The sequence below is a fragment of the Tasmannia lanceolata genome, unplaced genomic scaffold, assembly GCF_043159265.1.
Source record: "Tasmannia lanceolata isolate RefF3 unplaced genomic scaffold, GAP_Taslan_0.1 ptg000021l, whole genome shotgun sequence".
In the NCBI taxonomy this organism is placed as follows: domain Eukaryota; kingdom Viridiplantae; phylum Streptophyta; class Magnoliopsida; order Canellales; family Winteraceae; genus Tasmannia; species Tasmannia lanceolata.
The window spans coordinates 13,219,098-13,226,110 of record NW_027518698.1 but is presented as its reverse complement, the minus strand read 5'-3'; the positions used below and the strand labels follow the sequence as shown (position 1 = coordinate 13,226,110).

Here is a 7,013-nt window from a genome sequence, read left to right as displayed (position 1 = left end):
ACAATTAATTAGAGCGTTGCTAGTGGCAAGGAAAGACCTACCAAGGATGATAGGGATTTGATCCTTGATATTAGCAACAGGCTCGGTATGTAACACAACAAAATCTACGAGAAATAAAAATCACCTACTTTAACTAACACATCCTCAACCATCCCTTTGGGTGTTTTAATTGATCTATCCGCCAATTGAAGAGTGATGGTGGTTGGTTTGAGGTCTCCTAATCCTAGTTGCTTAAATACAGAAAAAGGCAAGAGATTTACATTTGCACCCAAATCCAAAAGTGCATGTTCAATATTTGTGTTACCAATAGTGCAAGAAATAGTAGGACATCCTGGATCCTTATACTTAGCCACCATTTGTTGAGACAAGATGGAACTTATATTTGCGGCCAAGAAAGCTTTCTTGGGCACATTAGTTGTGCGCTTTTGTGTGCATAAATCTTTCAACACTTTGGCATAAGTAGGAACCTGAGAAATCGCATCTAATAAAGGAATGTTAATTTGCACTAGTTTAAACACATTTAAAATTTTATCCATGGCATCCATCTTATTATTAGCAAGTCTCCTTGGAAAATGAGCTTTAGGCACATACTCATTTTCAGGTGGAGAAACAGCCTGCTCTTCACTTACCTGTTTGGGTTCCGCAATCGAGCTTGTTGGAGGGGAGTCTTTTCTTACCTCTTTGGATGTATCTTGTATATCTATAGACGGTTCAGATCTGACCTCCTCCTTGTGGTAATCTTTACCACTCCTTAAAGCATATATGGCATTACATTCGTTGGAGGGCTCTTGCGGCTGCAAAATTGGTTGAATGGCATTCAACTGATTTGGCGGTACCTGTTGATTCACATTCATATTCACGTTCCTTGGATTAGGAACGGGTTGACTTGGCATCTTCCCCTTTTCCCTCTCATGCAACGCCATGGTAAGTTGGGAGATTTGCTTCTCCATGTTGTGTTGGCTTGTCATGAAAGTGCTAGTGAGAAGTTCTATGCTTTTTTCTAAGGAAGTTATGCTTGCCGACTCTCCTTGTTTTTGAAAACCCGGCGGTTGCTGATTTGAAACATTATTAATCATGGGGTTTTGAAAAGTAGAAGGGGAAGGGGATGGCCGAACAAAAGTGGGAGCGAAGGTGGGCCTAGGTTGGCCGAATTGGCCTTGGCCTTGGAAATTAGATGGCCCACTTTGACTCCATGAAAAGTTGGGATGATTTCTCCATCCCAGATTATAAGTGCTAGAATAAGGATTATTAGAATACAAAGCACTTACATTCTCATTAGAATTACCAAATGTAGCAAGAGTTGGGCACTCTTCCATGGTCCGTAGCTTGACACCAACTACACATAGGAACACTATGTGCAATTTGATTGACTTGTGAAGGTCCTTTGACAACTATTGCTTCTAGTCTTTTGATAAGGCTATCAAGATGGGCCTCTTTTTCCACGGCACCCTCTACTAGAAATTCCTTGCTTGAAGTAGCTCTCTCACCATCTTGAGTGGATTCCCACTCTCTTGTTTTTTCCGCCAAATCAAGTATGAAGTTCCATGCCGCGGCCTCATCCGTGAAAGATGTAAAACCATTAGGACACATGGACTGAAGAAGTTGCTTTGTTTGGTAATCTATGCCCTCATAAATAATTTGGCATAAGTGCCACAAATCAATTCCATGGTGAGGACACTCTTGGAGTAGGTCTTTGAACCTCTCCATAAACTTAGAAAATGACTCTAATGGCTTTTGTTTGAATTGTAAAATATCGTTCCTAAGCTTATTAGTTTTATGTAATGGAAAAAACTTTTTTATGAAAGCGACGGCGAACTCCTCCCAAGTGGTGATGGAGTTCGTTGGTAAGTCATAGAGCCACTTTTTGGCTCCATACTTGAGTGAAAACGTAATAAACCGCAACTATACCTCATCATCGGTAAGTTGTTGCAACTTAATCAAAGCACATACATCTTCAAACTCACGTAAAAATAAATAAGCATCCTCCGAAGGGAGGCCATGAAAAATGAGGAAGCAAAGAGATAAATTGCGATTTTAGCTCAAAATTATTGCCCTGTGCAGTCGGCAATCTAATGCAAGAAGGTTGCGCGGTTCGGGCCGGATAGAAGCGATCGCGTAAACTCTTGGGTGGCTCTTGTTCTTCCGCCATGACTACTTGATTTGGATTTGGTGCGATATCTTCCGCCGTCTCTAACCGGTTTGCTCTTTCTAGTCGATTGGCGAGTTCCGCACCCAACCTGAACTCATAAACACAAGAAAATCAAGTAAGAGAGATGGATAGGCAAGAAACCAAAATTATAACTAAACTAAAAATAATTACTAATCTAACACTTCGAATAATTAAGATTCTAATGCAACTCTCTTCCCCGGCAACGGCGCTAAAAACTTGATTGATAAATTAAATAACCACAAGTGCACGGATCGTGTAAATACGGGTCGAACTCAGGGAAGAGAAATCTAGTTGTCAATCCTATTCTTTTACCGATTAGAATACTAGCTATGATATAATGTTGCCTGGAATGGACTCAGGATTTCCGTGGAGTTAGACCTCGGAACCAACACTATATATAAGCGTATATTTTATTCAATCTAAGAATCAAATTCAACTAAGATCTTTTTTATTTAAAATCCTAATTTAGGCAAAGTGTACCAAATTTTAATGATCTCTATTAACTACTTATCTAATTTAATTAGAAAACTAAATTCTAAGGGCTTAAGTAAATTGGAAAATTGTAAAAGTAATTTGGAATAGTGTAAAAACCTTAATTCAATATAAAAGATTACTTAGGGTTAGAATCCACCATGGGTTTGGATTAAATTGATTAATTAAAACAACTCTTGAATTGGGTTGAAAATTCGATTAACTAGTCAATAAGGAATAAGATCAAAGGGATGTCATTCCTTATAAGTAATTAATCAAATCCACTTTCCAATTTACATTGATTATATAGAACTTTATATTTGTTAATCAACAATCATTCATACGAAAGGGGAAAGCTAATGACATGAATGATTGGAATTTTCCAAACACAAAATCCTACACAATTTTTCTATTGAGTAGATTGATTTAATTATAAATATTTCTCCTTCCCCATGCCTTCAACTAAACCCTAAGTAATTAGGATTTAGTTATTCATGAAGAAGTGAAGAAAAACAAAAATAAAAGAGATAGATAGGGGAAGAATTGCCATATATAACTTGAAAAGAAAACTAAAAGAAAAATACACTCTCCATTAATTTGAATTGAAACAAAAGTACATCAACTTGAACTTGAAAATAAATAACACAAATAAAAAGAACTTATTCTTTTTCTCCTCCAATCTTTAGTTGAATCTTCCTCCTTCAAGCTTTAATGTCACCTTGAGTTTGAATAGTGGATGATGATGCTTTTTTTTTCTTTCTATCTTCAACACTCAAGAGAAACACTAACTATTGGAAAGTGTATTGTAATTTTGGAAATCACCACCTGTAGTTGGCAATTTTGTGACTTTGAGTATTTGTTGGTAAAGGCAAACTTCATCTTTTCTTTCTTCATAATTTCACCAACTTTATACCTTGGTTTTGTAATTTTCTCTCTTCTTTTTGACTTTTCAACGTGGGAATGAGTGAGCTTTTTGAGCAACTTTCTTCTTCACTTTGGTGGTGGGTTCCACTTATGCATGTATAGCAATTAGGAAATTGCTATTTCTTTCAAAAGGAAACGTGGGCTACTTCCTTATAATAAAAAAATCCTTCTTTATTCGTCACCCATGCAAATGTAGCAACTGCATGCCCAACGTCCAAAGAAAAATCCCATTTTCTTTGTTGCCCACAAATTGACCGAATATAGTATTCTTAAAAACTATCTTGGTGGGGCCCTTTGTAAATTGGCAACAATATTTGGTCCAAGCAAATTTCCTTTCTATTCCAACTAAATTTCACTCTAAAAACAGCAGCCATCCATATTTATTCTAAGGAATTCAAAAAGACCATTAGCATTGTTAGATTCTTTCTAAATTTGCATTCTTATATGCTAACCATTTTAGAAACGCCTTAAAACTATTTGAGTGCCTTCTTAATATGGAAACTCCACTCGTGGACTGATTTCCCAAATTCAATAAATATCCCCACTTTAATCATATTACAAAATAGCAGGCCCACTTATTTTGGCCGAAAGCTCATTTAATGTCTGCAAAAACAACTTGTGGGTCCACTTTATTGGGTTGATCAAAACCGTTCACTTGTTAGGCAATATTGTAAATGGGTTATCCCTCTAACTCAATTCCATAAACTGATCTGGGCCGTCCATTTTATAAGCTGCAAAATAGATGGGCCATATCCCCTTAAATAATTCTCGTGGGCTGATCCGAGCCATCCAATTGATTGCATAGGTGTGGCCAAACCTTTTCCATTGGTTAATCTAACCTGTCCATTTGTTAGGCCACATTTTTAATTAGCCACCTCCATCTCCACTAATTGTACACTTCCTGGATAAATTCAAGCTCCCATTTTTTTATTCTTGAAATGATCCAAACCATTTGTTTTAATGGGCTGATCTTATGGTCGGTTGGGCTATTTCTATAAAAAGTGTAACCGTAGTAAACTTTTATAAGGAATGTAAATACAAACTCTAAGTGGGATCCACCACTGCCAAAACATGTTCTTCCTCAACACAACCAAACCACCTTAGCAGGCCATTATTTTAATTCAATATCAGCCAATTACTTTCGATATCTACAGCCCATCCAAAAATCTATAGGAATTTTGCACCCAAAATCCACTTTATCAAAACCATCAAAATTGTGAACCTAGATGGAATTAGTTGTGGCCCAAACCATTTTTATGCGCTGATCTAAACCTTTCAAAAAGTGGGATGTACTTTAAACAATTTGTACCTGAAACAATTAATTCTATGAAGTAATCCAAACCGTCCAAGTGATGGCCACAACATAAACGGGTTGCCCTCAAAAACATCATTCTCAAGGGCTGATCTTAACCACTCATTTGAATGCCATGATATAAATCAATTGTACTCCTCCATAGGGTGATTCAAAATGACCACTAGGTGGGCCACACTGTTAATTGATCGAACCGCCATCTTAGAATTCTATCTCTTGGAACTAAATTTCCATTCCTTGAAAAATTATGGAAAGTTCTTCACTTTTTGGTCATCTTAGCTCCATTCTACGTGGAATTCATGAATAACCCTGAAACACCAAAGACACACAAAATACCTTAGTAGCACCGCTTTAATTATGAAAACTGCATGATTCTTACCACTACAATTCACACATAAATGTGTTCATCAGGTCGGTGTCTACACATACAGAGGGGTTATCCTATTATAGACAAGGCTTATCCAATTATACATAAGGGATGCAAAGTGAAACATATGTGATGCCAAGCTATACATATGGTATGCCAAGTTCAAAGAGGGCTTATCATCTACTTATTAACTTTAAGTAGGGCCTATCAACTGGTTATTAAGTATAAACAAGGGTTATCCTATTATACAGAGGTTTTCAATTTATACTGAGGTTATCCAACTCTATACTGATGTTTATTCTATACTGAGGTTTCCAATTCTATACAGAGGCTATCCAATTTATACTGAGGTTATTAATTTAGAAACAAGGGTATCAAATTCTTTATTGAGATTATCAAATTTATACTGAGGTTATCCAACTCTATACTGATGTTTATTCTATACTGAGGGTATCCAATTCTATACAGAGGTTATCCAATTTATATTGAGGTTATCAATTTAGAAAGAAGGGTTATCCAATTCTTAGCTGAGGTTATCAATTTATACCATACCAACTTCTTCAGAACACACCTACAAAATGAAACTAAAAAATCCAGATATCAGTTATTAGTTTTAAAATAGGTTTCAGATCATAAGAAAAACAACGTTTCCAAATATAAATGGGGTTATCCAATATTTACAAGGGGTATCAAAACTAAACGACGGATTATCAATGTAACCCACCATCTTCCCCGGAAAGTAAGCCGGAAAAACCAGTGACATAAAAAAAAACTAAAAAAAAAACTTCCACTTACCTATTTAGGTTTTCTTCTTTCTTCTTGTAAAAATGGCTTGGAGTGAAGAAGAAGATCAAAACATAGTGATTATACAATTGAGGTTTTCTTCTTTCTTCTTGTAAAAATGGCTTGGAGTGAAGAAGAAGATGAAAACATGGTGATTATACAGTTGAGGTTTTCTTCTTTCTTCTTGTAAAAATAGCTTGGAGTGAAGAAGAAGATGAAAACATGGTTTACTTGCACGGAAGTAAGTAGAAAGCTTTTTGATTTGACAAGGGGCATTTGGTCCATTTTTCATGCAGGAAATGGGTATCAACATCAAATGGACATGTGCAAATTCGGTGACTTCAATCGGACATTTCCCTATTTTTCCGACGTCATTTGAAAAAATTTCCTAGAATCTTTACGTATCTTTCTCCCCAAGGACTTACATGGTCCATTGACAAATTCAACTGGCATTTTCAGTTCATACAAGTGATAGCAACCCCTATGTTGTCTTGGCCGTCCCATCATTATTCTTGGCACATGGGCTAAATGTCTCCCCTCTCAGACAATCATTACCATAAAGCCTACTGATGTTGCCACTCCCATTTTTTATAATCGCACTAAGTCAGTTTGTCTTTTATTATTTAAATTGCTGATAAAAGGTTATTAGACTTCCCAAAAAGCTATCAGAAGTAGGCCTGGCAAAATTGGCCGAACCGGGCAGAAACCGAACTGATAATTTGGTTTCGGTTTGGGTAAATCAAACTGATTCAAATTTCGGTTCGGTAGAACCAAACCGATGTTCGGTTCGGTTCGGTTTCGGTTTGAACCCTTGTCGAACCGAAACCGAACCGAAACACTAAAAGTATCAAAACATATTGATGGGGGTGGCATTTTAAAATTCAAAGGGTGCCTATTTCATTCGGTTACTTCTCTACACAGATTACACACGTGTGATTAATTACCGCTTATTACACCTCAGCCCTTAGGATTAGGATCATCTGAAC

The 7,013-nt window shown here is 36.6% G+C and overlaps 1 non-coding gene across 1 annotated transcript; it reads left to right on the top strand.

Annotated features, from left to right (window-relative positions):
• The first annotated feature begins 1,660 nt into the window (after positions 1 to 1,660).
• Positions 1,661 to 1,767, top strand: LOC143855562 (small nucleolar RNA R71). Its single transcript, XR_013237937.1, has one exon. It is a non-coding gene; the product is annotated as a small nucleolar RNA R71 (small nucleolar RNA).
• The last annotated feature ends 5,246 nt before the right edge of the window (positions 1,768 to 7,013 follow it).